The following is a 20963-nucleotide window of genomic DNA, read 5'->3' as shown; positions in this document are numbered from 1 at the left end:
GGTTGGGATGATAATATGCTGTCAAGATATCCAACTTCATGAGCACACTAAGCTACCTTCCCGTTTTGACTCACAGAACATACGGTGTCTCGTGTTCTCTTTTCATACCTCTTTCATTCCTTGCTTTCCTAGAAGTTTCATTCACATTAGAACAATCTCTTCTTTCATCCACGGGATTTTTGCAGGTCTAAAGCAAAACAGGTCTAGAGCTTTCTTATTTTAGGAATTCTAGACAAATTTCTGCCACATGAGAAAAAATCTTGATGCACGTAGCACAAGTGTGTCAGTTAAACCATTCTCAGCTGTCATACATATCCCGGAGTGTTTTATTTTTATTTTTTTATCTAAATCTTTCTATGGCTCCATATTTCAAGAATAGCAGAGAAGGTTGTGTGCTATGCTAAGCTGGCAACATGTCCATTACCTCTTGGATGTAGGCAAAATGCTAATTACCCCGATATATTTCATCTTTCTTTTCATTCAAAAGGCAGGAGATTGTCGCGAGACCCACAAATACTTTATATTACAGTTATTGGTGGTCAAAAGCATCTTACACCGTTTTCTCTTAAAATCTTTCCCATTGATCTATGACTATTTCCCACACAGGGGATGACAATTTCTTGGAGGGTGTTGGAAATAAATGACAATTCAATTTTGTGAAATTTTCACTGTTATATAAGTTTATAACAAGATGGAGTTTCAGACTTTGGGAAAATCTCTCTGATGTGACAAGAAAAGGCCTCAAAGTGGCATATAATTGAAATAAAAAAAATCAGACAGATTTCTTGTGGCTACAGGTATTATATAGATTCAGCAAAAAGTGACTAGAAAGGCTACTTAGAAAACATTTGAAAGAGTCCTTTAATGAGAGTCAGTGAGTGTCCCTAGCATTATGGGTTTCAATGTAAGATGGCATTTGAAGAAACGGTCTCTCTGCAACAAGGATAACAATAGTGGCTTTAGAAAGAGTTCAATTCTGGAACTTGGTATATCTAATAAAATAGAAAATTATTACTCATCATGAGAGTGATACCAGCCCAAAACAGAGGTTTTAAAATGTCTATTTTTCAGGAGAGAAGGATTCCAGAAATGAGTTGATGTACAATAAATAGTAACACTTTAAAAGAAATTTAATAAGGGTGTTCCAATGATTGTCTAGGAAAAGTAGAGGCATAAGTAGGCGATGGTTCAGTGTGGGGATGTGGCAGATGAAAACGACAAAAAGACTTTAAACACAGACTAGATGAAAAGTTAATGAGGGATAATCAAAGAGAAGAGCAGTGAAGATAATGAATGTTATGGCCAATTGAACATGGACTTGATTTTACCAAAGGACATTGACTTTTTACCAGAACTTAACAAAAATGAGTATTTTGGGGCAGTCACAAAAATGAGCTGACTGAATCATACTAAGTATGAAAGTTTTGAGAACCAGAATGTCTATTGTTGGCAATGACACCTTGTAAGTCACTTGTCCTCTTTAAAGACTTTGCATAAGACAGATCTATTCTCTGTCAATTTTTTTACCAGTATTTTTTTAAGTTGAAAATGAAACCAATCCTAAAATATCTTCCCAAACAATCAAAAATAGCTTACGTAAAATTTACAACAAATATACTCAGCAAGCATCTGTGTGTGCAGTTTAATAATGTGGCTGTTTGCCTGTTATAAACCACTGGATTTTGGTGCCAGATGTGGCCAGCTTGCTGAAGAATTTGTCTGCCTCTGTGTAGGTAATTCGTACTTTCTGGGATAGCTGTCATCTCTAGTACTGGTCCCAGCAGAGCTCCTGCTGTCCCTGAGTCAGTGGGGACAGATCTGAATGCTTGCCTTTTGCTCCAGTTTCCTTGCTTCAATCCACTTGGTCCCTGGCACACTCTAAACTGATTGCCCGCAGACCAGATGGACAGATTGTACTGCAATGACTTCCCCTGAGTGCCTACTATCCTCTGAAGAACATCCAGGCTCAAGGACTTATATGAGGAAAGACAGGAGTTTAAATCCAGTGCAGGCAGCATGGTGATGGGAGAGGGTGCTGGAGACTAAGAGATGTGACAGGGTTCTTGCGCCTGTGCATATTAGCCTAGGGTTACTGTCAGGATTGTACAAGTCTTCAGGTTTCTGATCGTGCTGGTTTACACTGTAATATCTGCAGTGACTCCACAGAACCATGGATATACGTGTATGTGTGTGTGTCCCGATGGAAAGGTGGCTGGACAGTGCTTTCGTGAGTCACAGCACAGTAGCGCTTGATCAGAAGGCAGCAAAGTGCACTGAAATCTAGGCTTCCATGCTGCTCCTCTGGTTACTAAGGAGACCCTGGTTCTGAGGCTGCTGGATCCCAAGCACGTAAGCCATCTGTTGCTGGTTAGGTGTCATGAGTTACAAAACAGGCTATTGAGACAAACAGCTGTGCTGACCATGCTGGGGGCTACAAGCCACCAGGTGTGTATATGTATGTGCGTGCGTAAGTGTATGTGTCAGAGCGAGCGTGCGGCGGAGTGGGTGGATATTGATGGGTTGAGTTAATCGGTAAAAAGTTCTGAATCTGTTGAGGAGTCTGCAGGTAAGTAGCCTTGGAGGGACAGGATTTAGTGAGTAATTGGCACAAGGAGAGAGATTGTGTAGTTGAACATAGGGAAGAGCTATGAAGTCATGGTATAGCTCAGCTGCTGAAGATGCTGAGGGAATATTTGGGGCTGGAAGAGAGATGAGAATGGATCCACTGCTTCGGGAGAATGTCATTTGTCTGAAGGGGTTGCTGAGGTCCCTTGCTTGCTGTGAAGTCATGTGATTATTCAAGGGTAGCAGTTGATGAGTGAGTGCGAGAGAAGGGTGGTATTGCTGGTGGTGGTATTTCTTCTGGGCAGTACAAGAGAGACAGCCCCAGACAGACTGGCGTGAGATGACCCGCTTGCTCAGGGTTAGGTCACCTAGTGCCACACCTGGCTTAGATACCCTTCCTACTACTGTCTTTATTACTACTGCTGCTCTTGCCTCTGGGGAGAATGGAAATTGCACTGAAGCTTCTAGATTTATTGACAGGATCTCAGGATCTGGACTGAGCCTTCAGAATCTGGGCTGCTCTGAGGTCATGACTCCAGGGATTTGAAGTCATTGTCTATGCTACTGTGGCAGCTGCTTGAGAAATGGCTCAGACATTGTTTCCCCATATGTCATTCTGATATCCACTCTGCTCAGTCTCTTGGGAAAAAAAATCCTCTCTTAGGTTCATTGATATCCTTTCTATCTTCTATTGATTTTTCTCCTGCAATGAAACCCTGATAAAGGTACCATATCCATTCACAGTGTCCTCATCTCTCCTGTGAATAAATCCCTGTTGATATAGAGACCCAGAGCCAAATGTCAGGTGGAGCTTGGGGATTCTTGCAGAAGAGAGGGAGGAAGAATTGTAGGAGCCAGAGGGGACCAGAACATCAGGACATGAACCACAGAATTAACTAAACAGAGCTCATAGTGCTGATAGAGACTAAAGCGTCTATCACAGAGTCTACCTGAGTTTTTCCTAGATAGAATTTCTCTGCATTTAAGCTATGGCTCTTTAGCTTGGGGTGTTTGTAGGACTCCTAACAGTGGGAATGGGGTATCTTTGACTCTTTTGCCTGATCTTGGAACTCTTTCCCTCCTACTGGGTTGCCTTGTACAGCCCTGATATGTGGCTTTGTGCCTAGTGTTATGGCATCTTTTTATGCCGTATTTGGATGATATCACTGAAAGGCCTGTTAATTTCTGAAGAGAAGCAGAGAAGAAGTGGATATATGGGAGAGGAGGAGCGGGGGGTATGGACTTGGAGAAGAAAGGGAGGGAGTCTGCACTCAGGATGTATTATATGAAACATAATAATAATAAAAAGAAATTCTTTTTTCTTCTCATCTTTTATGCTTTCTGGGAACCAGTGTTCAAGGATTCTTGTATTATTAGAATATATATATATATATATATATATATATATATATATATATATATATATATATATATATATATTCCATATCAGCTTCCCTCTTTACAAGGAGAAAGAAAATCCATGAGAATGTCTTTGAAATGAAAGGCAAGGTCAAAAACAAAGAAAATTTCTCAAGGAAGATGGTATCTAGAGAGTCTTACCAGGAATATACAGACTCCAGTGGAATAGACCTGTGAATTTAGCTAAACTTAAAAATGACTCAAGGGAAAAAATGATCAGACTAAATTTAGAACAGGATATTCTGCAATTTATTAATGACAACAGAAACCTGTTCAAGAAGTTCCCACAGACAACATCATATTACAGTGCTATTACAACAGGGAGTTACTTATTTGGAGATGAGCAAAAATCTAGGATATACATATTGACAGGCTACATACCAACTTGAACTTGGAGTTTAACTTGGTTCTTTTCCTGGTGTAATGATACCCATACCCATGTAATGATGTCCTGTTCAGTCTCCTGATAAAATCCAGTATCTTCGTTTTTCTCAGCTTCTTTCTTACTTGGAGTCTTAGGTATAAACCTGTGTTTGTTTACAGATTCATCAACCAGTTTTTGTTCTTTTGATTCTTTGATTATTTCCTGACTCTCCTGTGCACTGACAATTTGACATTTCTTCAGTACAATATAATAGCCGCCATGGATTTCTGAGTAAATTTCTCTATGAGTCCAGTGTGGCTGTAGCATCTTATTTAGGAACACATTTTAACCTCTTCTCTTGAATATGCATATGGGCTCATCTGGGCAGGTGTTCAGAGTTGTATTTATCAAGAATTACTTCGAAAGATACCAAGGAAGAACAGTGTAGAGAGCCTCTGGAAATTCACCTGGCTAGCAGGGCTGGAGCTAGTTAGGCACCCAATTGCCCATTTCCTCCCTTTGCTCAGCTAGGCCCAAGCATCAATCTGTAGGCTGTGTTTTTGTTTTTTTGTTTGTTTGTTTGTTTGTTTGCGGGGAGGGCTTTCTCAATTAGAGTCTGGTGTGAGAAGTTAGGGTAACTGGGAAAGAGAAAAAGAGGGTGTTGAAAGGGAGATAGAGTAAGAAAGAAAGGAGAACAATTCATGAAGGAAGAGAAGCAGGAAGGGTGAGGCCCACATTTTTTTAAAGTCTCCCGTTTGTCATGTTACAGTTTAGAGCCACCCCATCCCCAAAAGCTCATGCTTGAAGCTGAAGCTTTTATCAGGATTAAGTGGTGGGAGATTTAGGAGATGGAACCTGGTACAGGAAGATTTCGTTGTGTGTATCTCTAAGGGGAGTCTCCTCTCTCCCCCTTTCTTGTGTGTTTGTGGTGTGTGTGTGTGTGTGTGTGTGTGTGTGTGTGTCTTTCTCTGTCTCTCTGTGTATGTCTCTCTTCCTTTGTTTCTATCTATCTGCCTACCTGTCTGTCTGTCTTTCTGTCTCTCTCTCTCTCTCTCTCTCTCTCTCTCTCTCTCTCTCTCTCTCTCTCTCTGTGTGTGTGTGTTTGTGTGTGTGTGCGTTTACATTATTTCTTTTCTTATTTGACACAAAGGTGTGACTAAGCCTTCTCTACCATGTACTCCTACCACAATGTACTCTGATGGCAGAGTTATGGAAAACATAAATAATGATCTAAATCACCCAGAATTAAGAATGTCGAGGATGATGAATAAGTTCAAGAAAACAATACTTTTACACATACATGGAACAAATGGATTAAACAAGCACGACTACTCCTGAGTGTGGCTCACAAGATAAACAAAAGTCCATAGGACAGAAAAGTGTCTGAAATAAAAAGGAAGGTATGGTGAATCTGCTCAGTTCAAATGCAGCAAAATGTTTCCCCAATCAGAGGAAGAAAATGAAAATACAACCTTTTAGAACATGATATAGACAAGATCAGAGAACAAACTTCCTTGTCTATTATATTCAGATATCTTTTATGGAAAATATTCACTGTTAGCATACCTGGACTAAAAATCTAGGCACTGCATTGAAGGTATTGCCAGACATGATTAACAGAAGAGGTAAAGCCAACCGAAATGTAGGTGGGATGTAGCATAACATCATGATCTGGAAACTCATTCTGAATGCTAGAGAAAAAGAGAAATCGCATTGCATGTTAGTATCCCACTCTTTCATCTAGGCACCCCAAAATCTATGTCATCATGCTGTTGCTTCAAAGGACAAGAGCTATTAGAGTCATTCAGTTTTCCTTAATAGGTGGAATGTAATCTCAAACTATAATATAACAGTCATTTCTCCTTATTTGCTTTTGTCATTCATTTCTCACTAGGAGATTGTGTGTGTGTGTGTGTGTGTGTGTGTGTGTGTGTGTGTGTGTAGAAAGAAAGAATAAAATAAAACAGGCAGAAAGGTAGAGATTGAGTAACATCCACAGACAGACAGGCACGCACGCACGCACGCACACACACACACACACACACACACACACGCACGCACAGAGTGGTAGTGACATTAGAAATATGTCAGGTTCCTCACCAAAACAACTGTATTAGATTAAACCAGACTTCTCACTTTTAATTCTTAGAGTCAAAAAGTAGTGAAATATTAAAGAATACATTTAAAAAATTGAAATTAAGTAATTAACCACAAGATCATTTTATTTGAAAAGTTGTGTCCTGATTTTATCAATGCAATTGAACATTTTGAGAGAATCATAAATTAAGACATTTTATAAGCCTGGTGGAGGTGGCACAGAGCTTAAATCCCAGCACTTGGGAGACAGAGGCAGGCGGATCTTTGTGAGTTTGTGGCCAGCTGGTCTACAAGAGCTAGTTGACCAGGACAAGCTCCAAAGCTACAGAGAAACCCTGTCTTGAAAATCCCACCCCCCCAAAAAAAAGAAAGAAAGAAAAAAAAAGAAAGTTTTCTCTGCTTTTGCCTCATTTTCAAGTAATGCTTGATTCTCTACCAGAGCAATAAAGCAGAAGAAAAAAATCAGAAGAATACTAATGAAATGGTAATTAACTCTTGATGCAGATACTATAATACCTAAAAGGTATTAAAGATTTGAACAAGAAAATTTCTTACATGTGGCAAGTACTTTAAACACAGTTAGGTCATATATAACTGACATGCAGTTCCTTCCTATAGTCTGATGCAAAGAAGATAGGAAAAGAAAGCCTTTCACAACAACTTCAAAAATGACAGATTATAACCAGAAATAAATGTCTCCAAAGGGATGAAAGACATCAACAAAAAAAACCCCATAAAGATATGGTAAAGCATAATAGAAGAAGCCCTAGAAGATGGAGAGACCACACATACGTATGGCTTGGCATAATTAATATTGGGAAAGAGAAAGTGATACTGAAGGAGGGCAATGCCTTAAGTTGCTTAATGGGCAAAATCACAGTGATATTCTTTGAAGAATTTGAGAAAATGACTTTGCATATGGAGGGGAAATGGTTCTGAAAATAGCAAGCAATACAATGGAGAAAGAACAAGGCTAGAGTTATCAAGTTTCCTGATTTAGATCTGTACTTGAGAGTAACAGTAACAGAAACGGCATGGTATCAGCACATGCCCAAACATGTAGACAAAAGAAAGAGAGTGGAAAACCAAGGAAAAGGCAGGCAAGATGGATTAGTGGGCAAAGTTACCATTAAGACTGGTGACCTGAGTAGATTTCTGGATCCAAAAGCGGAGAGAGAAGACTGGTCCTTCAAGTTGTCCTTCGGAGACCACAAACATGCTTTGATGCACGCTATGGCAACTGTCTGCCAGCTCACATATCTATGGCGCATACACATAAAAACTACTTAAATAAATGCTGCTCTAAACCCATAGACTGACAATGATTTAACATTTTAGAAAAGTATATAAAAAATATTACTGAAGAGTGTGTGTGCATAACCAGAACAATGAAACCAGGTCTGTATCTCTCAAAATGACAAAAATCAATTCAGAAACAGATAATAGATCATTTGAAAGACTTGAACTGACATTCTGTTATAATATTGAACATGCACATATTTTCCACAGGACCCTGGTAGCCCCAGAAATGCTTCCGAGAATGAGAGAGTGGGATTTCATGGAATTAAATGCCTACTGATAGCAATAAACCATAAAGCAGATAGAGAGCATGAGGAATGGGAGAAAGAAAGCAAATCTTGGTCAGCTACATGTCTGACAGTAGATTACTGCTAATCATATCCTTTTCATTCGTGTGTTTAACCTTTCATGTGCCTATCTCTCTAGCTATGTATTCATCCTTCTAATTTATCTGGATTAATGAGAGTTGAGCAGACTGTACCCCCTGACAATAAATACAAAGACTTAATACATATTTGAAAAATGTTCATTCAATATATTTTCTCATCAGGAGAACACAAATTAAAATGGTTTCAAAGTATCATGTCACATGAATCAGAATGGATATATTCAAGAAAGCAAATTGTGGCAAGAAACAGAAGTAAAGGAATGCTTATACATTGATGGTGGGAATATAGTCTCATGCAACTATTAGAGAAATCAAAATGGACATGCTTCAGCAAATGAAAATACAAACTTAAGATGCAGTTCTACCAGTACAGAGTTTATTAACAGATGAATGAACAAATAAAAACAACAAATAAAAAGAGAATACACTTATGCGCACACCATGCACACACATGCTGGGAGCCGATTTGAATAGCTGCCATTACAAGATGGCATTTTGCCCCAGCCTCACTTGATAGATAACTCCATATTAGGGTTGCAGTTCTTCCACCGGAAAACAGGGTGAGTTGTTGTGATCTAGCTGCCCACACTTCCCCTGACCAGCAGGGGAACATCCTGGTCTGTAACTGACAGGGATGTTCCCCTGCTTTCTCTCCTGCCGGTGGGTCTCCAGAAAAGCAGTTAAAGTATCAAAGTATCAAAAGTTGCTAGGCAGACTCCCTATATAAGCAGCTATAGTTCAGGGCTCCGGGCCCCTTGCTTTCTGCTCTCCCTACAACCAAGAGGCTCCAATAAAGCGTGATTTGAGAAGAATCCTCGCCTGGTGGCTGTTCCTTCCTGCTGGTCAGAAAGTTCGCCACACACACACACACACACACACACACACACACACACACACGACTTTAACCACAAAAAAGAATAAATTATGCCATGTTTTGGAAAAGATTAAACTTGGTACTATTATAACCAAGAGAACCATGCTAGTGTCCTTGCTGATGTGTGGTTACTTTTGTGTTTTGCTTATTATCTCCTATGAGTCCAAGCTTGGGATAATATAATGGCAAACACATTAGTATCATGAGTTTCCTCAACAAAGTCATACTTTTCTAATATAAGGTCTTATTCTTCAAAACCTAGTCTGCCTTTTTGCTTTCAATTTATAGACTCCCTATCTATAAAACAGCAGAGGTTAGTATAAGATAATGAGATCCTTTGCTACAAGTAAAATTGATATTGTCCTCAACATCGAAATAGATGTTTTAGAAGGTAACAGCCTTTCCTTCAAACAAGAATGTTTATTCAAAACAATTCCTAGAAGAAGAATATTGAGTAGGCTAGGGTAGATTTCTGTCACCAGCATATTTAGCTCTCTATAATATACTGTCATCCTCAGAGATGCCTTTGGCTTCAGTCTCTAGGAACCTTTCCAGGGGGATTGTGGAAACATGGAGGACTGCTCAGAAAAGTGAGGCAACAAGAAGAATTTGGTCCCATCTCACCTACCACCCAGCTGCTTCCTCAGGATTCTATTTCATTGTTTCCCGGATGCCCTAGGGCCACTACATGCCTATCAGAAAGACACAGCTGCTGAGACAGCCCAGAGCTGCATTTTCTACTATAAAAGGCTCTGAGTTCTTCCTGAACAAATATGTTTACCGTACCTTCATATCACCAAGCAACACTCTCAACTCTGGTATACACCATGTTTCTTGGGAATAAATCCATCCCTAATGATTGTTCTTTACTGGAGAAAACAGCTCAGTGTAATATTTGGAAACAGGATAGGACCCAACCTAAGAAATATTTAATTGTGTCACCTTCATGTCTATGTATTCAAATCTATCCAGAGCTGCTCAGTGCTCCAAAGCTATTTGAGGTAACCCTGGTTAGATTTTCATTGTATTTATATTTACCAAAGCTCCACAATTGTATAAATCAGCAGGAAACCACCACTTCCACATCTTACTCCAATCAATGAACTCCTGGCCAAACTTTATAGCCTTTCCAGAAGCACAAAAGCATAGCTGCTGACATATCATTTTTCTGAGCAACTCTGTGGGGGTGTCAGCACAACTCCTGCCTCATTTTCCTTTCAGTGGCCCCCTTTTCTGCCTGTTATCATCATACCTTGGTTGCTTTAGCATTTCATAAACCCTATTGACACAAAGTTTGTAAAATGTCTAATGCTGTAAATGTGATCTATGCTAGAGAGGAGATTCTCAATGGAGAAGCACTTCAGTCCCAGCCTTTATGAGTCATTATGCTAGGTTTACACTAACAAAAAAGTCGTTTTTTCAGTCATGAACGAACTGGAAGTTCAGGGGCTGGAGAGATGGCTCAGAGGGTAAGAGCATTGCCTGCTCTTCCCAAGGTCCTGAGTTCAATTCCCAGCAACCACATGGTGGCTCACAACCATCCGTAATGGGGTCTGGTGCCCTCTTCTGGCCTGCAGGCATACACACAGATAGAACATTGTATACATAAGAAATAAATAAAATATTTAAAAAAAAAGAATTGGAAGTTCAATAATTCCAATAAAACAATGTTCATGGGTCTCCTACTCTCCAACTACCGAAGGAATGACCCAGCATTACAACTTCTATCCGGTAAGGAATTGGTAAGAAATGTATAGCCAACTCTGTTTATGTGCTGCAGAATGGAAACAACTTGGAAACCTAGTCATGTTACACATAGGAATGCACCATGGAACGTTCCCAACATTCTCTCTAACACATCTATGACTCTGTATAAATTATAAAATTGAGGCAGGTATTGAAGAGAGTATATTCTTCTTCCTTCAGAATTTTGTCTGGGGATAAAGTCAATCAATATCTTCTTTTAACAATTTGTTTTCTAAATAATTGGGAGACATAGAAAATTGAAGTAACAATGTAGGAATCTAGGTGCCCAGAAACAATTTTGACTTAATGTAGTCAGAAACTTAGTTTTGATTAAGTATTCCTAGTGGCTAGAGTGTAGAGAATCTCTATTGGAATCTTCCTCCCCATCATTGTGATACTGGTTGGAAAATGGGCTTTAGTTAGAAAAAAAATCTAATTATTTTCTTTCTTGATAACAATAGTCTTGTTATTCAGTTTATTTTATTTTATTTATATTACAAATACACGCTGGTGAATTCCTCCAATCTAGACATGGGTTGTGTTGTGTTCTGTTGGTGCCCATCTATAAAGAGGGTGCAATTGTTAGGTTTGGTGGATTATGTGAAAGAAGCATTAACATTTTGCTTGGGAGAGCACTCACTTTGATGTTCGGTATAGCTCAATTTTGCATTCACTTTTTTTCAGATTTTAGGTTAATTTCTCTTTTTTGTACATCAATTTTTATTACAGTAATATTCATAATAGCTGTGTTTTAGCAAACACCTGAATGATTCTGGATAATTTCTATCTCAACAGACACATGGAGTCATCTCAGTTAGTCATTTACTAGGTGTAGTTAGGAGAGAAATTCTCTGAATAGTCTGAGTCTTGAGTTATGATTACATCACTTCCTGTGTTGTATTGTGCAACAAAGATTCATCTTGCTTAGAATCTCTAAATCAATTTTTATAGGCACAGGAAACACTGCATCTGTGTTGATCATAGCCTTTAAACAGTTTCTAGTTGAATGCCATGCCTGGCAGAATTCTTTGTTATCAGACCATTCCTTTGGTAAGTAGATATTGGAAAAGTGTGATATATTCACTCAGAGGTAAGTGTCACCTCCCAAATGCTCTGTGCCTAGGAAACAAACTCTTTGTGAGCATAAAAATGACACCAACAGAAGAGGTGCTGTAGAGGTGATGCTAATTAAAGCATTTGTCTGTAGAATCTCTCCTTCTGTCTGTGCTACAGCATAGGAACAGAAAAGGCTTGGGTGGATCTAGCTTAGAGTGGCTGGAGAGTAAACTGGGATTATAATGTACCGAAGCAATTGAGAAGCAATTAGTAAGTAAGAATTAGAAAAGGGTGTCAAAGAGGAAGCACTGGTGGAGATTTGGGTTAGCCACAAGTGAGAATTTCTTAGGAAAGTTTGGCAGAGTATCTGATGTGACACATAAGTGTTTCTGAAAGATTAGAACGTAGAAAGGACAATTTCATGATGAATCAAGAAATACAGATGTTTGCACTGAACTTGCTATGAGATCAGTTGGATGGGAGTGAGATCTATTGGTTGGGAATCACTCCTAGGAAGCTCCTTAGGAATGACCACTATTGCCCACCTATGTGTGCACACAGCACCTGTGACAAGGCTCTTATTGTTAAATTATGGATATATTGAACCATGTTGATTTTGCCTGGTCTTGTCTGATCTTAAAGACTATGCAAGGTCCAGCCTCGTTTAATACTTGTGTGGGAGAAGCCCTAAAACCTTGATAATGTGCTGAATGCTAATTGGGCATTACGTGAATATAATCTTGAAACTCACTGGAGAATTTGAGTAGCATGACATAGATAAGTAGAGGGAGAATGTGTCCATTCTGCTCTTTACCTGTAAACAGTATAAGCAATGTGAGATGCTTTCATTAAGACAACTCAGTGTTCTTGTGGGTGAGCCTTACAACGATGAAGATTAATGACTCATTGGTAATGATATTTATACAAACTCCTTTTTGATTAGGAAGATCAAATACTTAACAAAAGCAATTTGGGAGAGAAAGTTTATTGTTTATTTTATTATGAGAGGACACAGCTCCCAGAATGTGAGCCCGATGATCACATTGCTTCCAAAATCAAGAAGTAAAGAATGATGAATTTGGTGACCTGCTGGTTTGTCCATTTTATTCAGTCTGAGATACAGCCTATGGAATGATGCTGCCCCTTTTCTGTGGTCTTCACAACTATGAGAGTCGGATATCAAGACAGTAGTGCTACAGCCATTCTGCAGATCAGTGTGGAGGTTCCTGACTCATCTAGAAACATATTTACTGGTTGGCTCAGCTATGCGACTCTTGAATATATACCAACAGGACTTTATATCCTACCACAGAGATAATTCTTCATCCATGTTCATCGCTTCGCTATTCACAGTAGTCGGGAATGGAAGCAGTCTAAATGTGCATCCACTTACGAATGGATAATTAGATGTGGTGCACATACATAATGATATTTCAGTCACCTCTACAGAGAAATAAAATTATGAAACTTACTGGTAAATAGATAAAGTTGCTAATAATCAACCCAGACTAAGATCTCTCTCACATAGGAACCCGACGTCGAATCTTTTGATTTGTATGTGTTAAATTGGAGCAACTAGAAATCAGGAAACTAAAAAGGCTCTTGAGGTGGAAGAGCAGGATAAATAAAACTAAGAACCTTTGAAAAAGCCTCATGAAAATCCACTGTTGTAGAATATTCCCAAAATACACACATACAAAACTGACTTCAATGGAATACGCACATATTGCAGGGTAATGCCTCTCCCAGATATCACAGGCAATCACAAACGAGCACAGTGCCAGGTGTGGGTTACCTACCGTTCAACTGTCAGCTTAGTCCACAGATAATCCAAACAAATCTGCTTACTGTCATTGCAGTCAGTTACACTCCAGAGCTTGATAGGAAGACCATATTGCTAAAGAGCCCCATTACCTGAGTCATGGAACATAGGGAGATCAAACAGGCACTAAGCTTCATCCCTACCAGCAAGCTTTCAAAGTGCCGCAAGATGTTATACATGCTACTGGAGAACAAAAGCAGTCAACAGTCTCACTCAGATATGAACCCTGTAAGCTTCAATAATGAGCTACAATAGTGATGCAAGTGCCAAGGTGTGCCCGTTGCTGCAACAGCAGCTTAAGCATTAGGAGAGAACCAGGTACTTTCTGGTTGGATTGCTCCACAAAACACAATTGTTGCTGCTATTTTTAACTGGGCGAGAACCTATGACTAGGCAGGTCCTAGGCCCTGTGAGAGAATCTACTGCTGTTGCTATGCTAAGTGGACACAATATTAAAGAGTTTCCCAGACACCTATCCTTACACGCATACATCAGTGGAGCACACAACCCACACCGAAGGAGGAACATTTTATAATAGATGACAAGTAATATAAAGATTCCCAAAGTGTCAAATACAAAGAATAAAGACATGTGGACTCCTAAGACACTAAGAGGACATCTATATTGCAACCTCTTCTCCAAATTCTCAAAGATTATAATGGAAGAGGGGTAGTGTGATGGTTATTCTTGGCTGTCAACTTAATTACATCATGAATTAACGAAAACCCAAACATCTGGGTGCATATGTGAGGGTTTTTTCTTTCTTTTTTGCATATTTTTTATTTAAAAATTTACTTTTCCTTTTATATGCTCACCCCAGTTCCTGCTCCCTCTCCTCCTTCCACCCCACCTCCTTCCTTCCATTACCCCATCCACTCCTCAGAGGGGGTGAGGTCTTTCTTGGGGAGTCAACATGGTTTGGTATACCAACTTAAGGCAGTACCAAGTCTCCCTCCCCTTCTTCCACCCCCACCTCCCTCCTTCCAATCCCCCATCCACTCCTCAGAGTGGTTGAAGCCTTCCTTGGGCAGACCAAGTCACTCCAAAAAGCCAGTTCATGCACCTGGAATAGGTCCTTGTGTGATTGTCAGGGGCCACCTCAACAAATCAAGGTACATAAGAGTTACCCACATTCAGGGGGTCTAGTTTGGTCTCATGCACGTTTCTTAGCTGTCAGTCCATAGTCCACAAGCTCCCACAAACTCGGGTCAGCTGTCTCTGTAGCTTTGATCATCATGCTCTTGATCCCCCTTGTTTATATGATCCTGCCTCCCTCTCTTCAACTCAACTCCAGGATCTCAGTCCGACAGTCTTTGGCTGTGAATTGCTGCATCTGCTTCTATCAGTTACTGGATGTAGGTTCTATAATGACAATTAGGGTAGTCACTAATTTAATTCCAGGGGAAGGCCCTTTCAGAGACCCTCTTCTCTATTGCCAGTAGTCTTAGCTGGGATCATCTTTGTGGATTCCTGAGAATTTCTCCTTAACCTCATAATGGCTCCCTCTATCAAAATATGCCTCTTCTCTCTCTTTGACTGGATCCTTAGATTTTGGCCTGGTGCTTGGTTTTGAATCTCTGAATCTGGTTCCATAAATTACTGGCTTAAGGCTGTAGATTTTCTGGAACTGTGGATTTTAGCCTGGTTATCCTTTGTTTTATTTCCAATACCTCATGCAGCATCTGCAAAAGGCATATCATGATAATAACAGCCCTGACAAGAGTCTAATGAAAATAACTTTCCTTCTTATCTTGAAGTGACCCATGTAATGGTGAACATGCAGGAGAGCCAACCAAAATATACTTGACACCCATTTTTATGTTAACAAGGTTAGTGATGGCCTTTCCACCCCTACCTATAGTAACGTAAACTTTGTCAAATAATCCATTGCTCTTGTTCAGTTTGAATTGCTTGAAATCTTCTGTGTATTCTTAAGTACCTTGCAAATGATCCTTTCAATTTGAATTCAAACCAGCAAGGTGAAACAGGGAAGGAGAGAGAGTGATAGGAACCCCCACTGATAATTGGAAAAGTGCACTATTACAAAGCTAAAAATATAAAATTTAACATTGTCAAGGGTAAAATTAACAAAGTCGCCTTGCGTGAAGTTGTCAGCGAATGGCTCCAAGAAGGATTATATCAACCTCTAGGTATTTCAGGAAATCTCTTTGAAAGAATTATTTGGCTCTTAGATACACAGAGTTATAAAGGAATGTGTCTAGGGGAACTTTTCCTTGCTAGACTATCAAAGAGAAAATGAAAAGCAAGCCTACCAGTATGAGACTTCAGCCACGCTATTTTGGGCTGAGGAGCCCCATTTGAAAACAAATCAAAAAGCAATTCTGTCTCTGATGCCTCTCAAGTTTGGCTAAAAAAAGTACTGACCATAAAAATTTGGACGGGTGAAACCTCAAATTGATGCCATCAGGATGATGTCACCTTGGGTCGCAAGAAGGAATTTATATTCCCTACCATCCGAAAGGATAAAACAGCATGGAAGGCAAAGTAGCACAAACAGAACAAAGCACACAGAGACTCTCCAGGATGAGGAGGGGATCAGAAGTGGACTGAGTCTCGGGATATTTATGTGTGGGACTGAGATGAGTTATCTTTCTTCCTCACATTTGACCGACTGGGCTATCAAAGAGGATAGCATAATCCAGACAAAGACAGTGAGCTGCTTAGTTCTCAATAGAGAATCCTTCTGTTCAGTTCCCTCTAGCATGCAAAAAAATCTCATTGGATCTTAGACTTAGAAGGAGAAAAGGGAATGAAAGTCAGTTGTCTTAAATATTTAAATAAAAAGTACTTTGTTTTACCTGGAGACTCTTTTCCTTGTCTTTCTGCCCAACAAGAATCTTTCTGATTCCTAGTTCTCCAATAGCCTCACACAGGTTTTCTATGACTGTTCAAAAGGGAGGCCCCATTGGCCATCCATGGACATAGACTATTGCCATTGTGTTGGACGTCAATGGTAATAAATGTATGGAGTGACCAGCCTTATGTTCTGATTGACTGAAAAGGGGAGGTCTGACTGGTACTGGTGTAGAAGATCCCGTAATGACGATTGACTTACATAGCTGCAGCTCGCTTGCTCCTGCTGTGCAGTTTCACTAAGGAGCAGGCTCAGCCCAAGTTAAGATAATTCCCAAACCAAGTAGTAAGTATAGACTCACAGTGGCACAGCTGTAACAGCTGCAGTCATATGTATTTGGGTTAGATTTAATCCTGTGCCATGGTCAGAGCCAATGTTTGTTACTGTAAGTCTGGCTAAAGGTTTGTGGTAGGAATGTTTTATATGCCACCAGGAAGGCCTTTGGTGTTGTTTGGTCAAATTAATTGGTTTGCTTAGCAATATGTTTTCCAATATGTGTATTTTTCATTGTACATTACTACTCTTCCTTGCCTACTGGGTAGAGACAAACAATTTACAGTGCTTTGTGGGTATTGACAAGACTACAAGCTAAATCGCTCCGAATGTGCAACGGTTGCTATGAATTTTTCTTTGAATGCTCAGAAAACGCAATGAGATAATATGCGGCCCCCATCTAAGACCCAGCGAACATTTCAGAAGAGGGAAGTGAACGACAGAAGTGCCTGGAGGAAGTCAGGAATTCGGGGCCACAGTTAATTTCTTAGGGGATGGAAGTGACGCCAGTCTTCACGGAGCAGAGGTTGCGGTGAGTCACATTATCACACTGACCCATGGCCGGGACTGTCCCTGTAGGAAAACAGTACAAAAATGACTAGGTGAGGTGTACTGACAAGAGGCTCTGACACCATCCCCCGGCAAGAGTCAGGGATCTTTACTTCCTTCCCTGTTCCCCAACCCTTCCCTATAGCATGTGGCCCTGGGGATGGTGTGAGGGCTGGAGGTAAAAAGCTACCCGAAAGTAGGACTTAAAACAAGTTTCACCAGGCAGCTGCCAAGATGTGGTGGGGTTCATCAGAGATGCAGCTGCCCTCAATTCAGCGGATATAAGTTGATCGGTCTTCCCCCAAGTGCCTGCAAGTTACTTTGAATGCTGCATTAGTAGCTAGTACTGATTTAAATCATTTCTTTTTTGAGTAGCACTGTTGTCCTACGATGAAGATAGCAGGAGGAAGCATTCTTTGGGTTACAAAATTTTCCTCAAATTGAAATAATATTCATTACCAGATTTTTAGCCTAATCTATACACTATACTATGCAGAAACATTCAGAATTTAATGGAAGAAAGTTAAGTGGAAAGCAGTACAAATTTTTGATGTTATTGAAACATTGATATCTTTGTTATAAAATATTATCTCATTTTATCATAGTCTCCTGACTTAGAGGAGACAAGAACTTAATATATGAGAGTAAGTTAGCATTTTCATGAACTCATCATTCAAATGACAATTAAGGGACTAAGAGATTTTTTTCATGTGTGTGATATTCTGTCATAGTTTAAATAGTGAGATGATCACAGTAACAGCTAAAGAACACTATTCAAATAAAATCATCCCTAGTCTTAAGGACTAGATCACATTTTTGTAACAAGTTGCTATGTATATAGAGAATATTTTAAATGGTAGACCATTTCACCACTAGTCAATAATAAATCTTAGGTAACATGTTATAAGTCTGTGAGGATTTTTTTCCAATGTCTTTTAATCCTTAATCTAATTACCACAAAGACAAAGGAACAGAAGTCCAGAAAAAGTAAGAAGACTCAATTGTGGAGGTTTTATGGGTACAAGCCCCTGTCATATTTAATAGACACAATCTTAAGATTTCTTGTTCTTCTTGCTTTTACAATCTTGAAGCTCCCTCCCCACTTTCACAATTTTCTTGAGTCTTAGATGTAGGAGTTGTGTTGAATATTTATCAAATAAGATTGGGCACCCAATAGTCAGTTGTTCTCTGCATTTTGACCAGTTGAAGATTTCTTTGATGATCATCATCTGCAGAAACACGCTTTGATGAGCAGTGAAGCTACACTTCTCTGTGTATGTAAGCTTAGGTTTTAGAATGCAGTTGGGAATTACACTAACTGAGGAATATCACATTAGTAGATTCTCATCTATGGTCCATGACCTCACCAACCTAAGCAAGACAAGCCCAGAGACAACACCAGTGTCCATCTCACCATGACTGAGGGAAATCCAAAGGTTTTGATAGGATGTCTGACCCTCTGTGATCATGCCTAAACAGACGTACATGTGAGAAAAACTAAATGAACTTAGCAGCTTGTATTTGTATATCTTTATGTAAATAAACATATAAGAACAATAGTCAAAGAAGGTGGGGTAATGAAGTTTGGAGGTAGTAAGGAGCATTGGAATAATTGGAGAGAAGAGAGTAGGGTAGCCATTCCTTATTGCCAACTGGACATTCTCTCATGGTAGCAGACTGGGCACCAGCAATAGATTTAGGGTCCCTGGAAAAGAAGTAGAGAAGCCATTCTGGGCTCTCTAGTTCTCGAATGTTATCAGGAGTCACTATGTCACTTGTCAGTCTCCTTTTTTGCTTACTCAACTTTGCAGTTTTTAGGTGTATGGAGTCATGAATATTTTTTATTGTATAAATTTAGTGAAGTTTTCACAGATTGATAGTTGGAGGTTTGCATGGCACCCTCCAACATGCCTTACTCCTGGCAGTGCTTCAGCATCTCCAAATATTTGGAGTCCAACTTAAGTTGAGGCAGTGTATATTCAAGTCACTCCCTTCAGAGAGTTTAATGCCTTGATGCCTTCAACTGACTTTAAGAAGTAGGACACTATTTGTTTCTACTCATTGTCTAAGACGTAACAAAGACAGATCATTTATTCCATTAACTTTATCTTCATTGCTGATGTGAATCAGCACAAGATTGCTTGTTTACTAATTCTGCAGATAAAGAACCCAGGATCTGGAAAAATAGATGTTTTGCTATTGCTTGGAATTGCCAATTCATGACTACAACTGCAATCATTTGTACCTTTGCCTAGAGATTCAAGTGTGTTCTCTAACTCTTTTATTTATGATTGCCTTGTGAATAGCCTTAATTTTCCTAATTGCTATGAAACTACAATGAAATGACATGAAGAATCATTTGATTTTCATGGTTCCATTAATAAGTTGAGGAGACAATAAGACCACATTAGGGATCTTTTACCTCACTTGAAGTTCTGTGTTGACACAAAAGAGCAATAGAACATTAACACGATAACACGGGCTCCAGTAAGTTGATTTTGCTTACTCCAATATATCTGAATAATAAATACTTTTTATTTTATGACAACCTTCAGTGTTGGTTTCAACAATTTCCTATTCATTATATGAAAAAAGTTTAACATGGCAATAATTTATATTCTTCAGAAGGTGAGTCAAGTTGAAAGATCTATCTCTGTTAGTAACACTAGTTTGAAACTAATTTTGTTATAATATAGGAGGGGAAGATGTAAGGTATATGCATAGAAAACACTTAACCCACATTCTCAAAAGGGCTAAATATATCCCAAACACTTTCAAAGGCAACATTTAAAAAATGGTGCCATGTAATTCGTATGATTGGTGTAAATTTTCAAAATAAAAGTGATTTTCCAAAATTATCTTATGCATAATAGATACATAACTATATGTAAAATATGCAAATATAATTACATCTGTTTATCTTCTGAAAGATTTTCACAGTGTAAGGTGATTGCAATTTGACTAGTCACATTGGTTTTCTACTGCCTAAAATATGATTTATGGTTTTTACTAATTGCTTTCTTGAAAATATTATTAAGTAAATAAAGGTACATACTAATACTTTGTGATTTCATTGATACATTGTTTTAGTTGAAGCTAATTATCAAGGATCCATTAGACACACAGTTTCAAGCTTTGTCTATATTAGTCTTAAAGATGAAAATCTCATAGAGCAGGCCCTGAATCCTGAATGTTACCTTCTTTGTGAGTTGAATAATTCCTTCCTCTTGACCTACCCAGTGAATATAACATTTTGGGGACAAATCTCTGGCTTGAAATTATTAAACAGAGGTAACACCCTTTTCTAAATCAGGTCTTTTTTTTTTTTTTTACATTGAAGGGGTTTCTAGACATTGCTACATCTTCCCAGCTGAAGAAAATCCTTTTTGAGAATCCCTCATCCAAGAGTGTTGTTTTCTAGATCCAAAGCTGGAAAGTACTCCTTAGTCCTCTCTGGTTTTGCTTCATTGGGTTAGGTGTGAACAAACATCACTAATCTCTTATACAGCAATAATAACACTGAAGACATCAACTGTCTATACCCAACTTGGAAGAATAATACAATGTTTAGGCTTATTTATAACGTGGGTAAGAAGTTACTTAAAGAATCACCATTGAAGCCGGGCGGTGGTGGTG

The 20963-nt window shown here is 39.1% G+C and overlaps 1 pseudogene; it reads right to left on the bottom strand.

Moving 5' to 3' along the window:
* Nucleotides 1-1642: 1642 nt before the first annotated feature.
* On the bottom strand, nucleotides 1643-3173 carry LOC113456805 (annotated as a pseudogene).
* Nucleotides 3174-20963: the final 17790 nt, after the last annotated feature.

The sequence above is a fragment of the Microtus ochrogaster genome, chromosome 16 (assembly GCF_000317375.1).
Source record: "Microtus ochrogaster isolate Prairie Vole_2 chromosome 16, MicOch1.0, whole genome shotgun sequence".
NCBI lineage: Eukaryota > Metazoa > Chordata > Mammalia > Rodentia > Cricetidae > Microtus > Microtus ochrogaster.
Note: the sequence above shows the minus strand (reverse complement) of the source record. Positions and strands in the feature narration are given on the sequence as shown.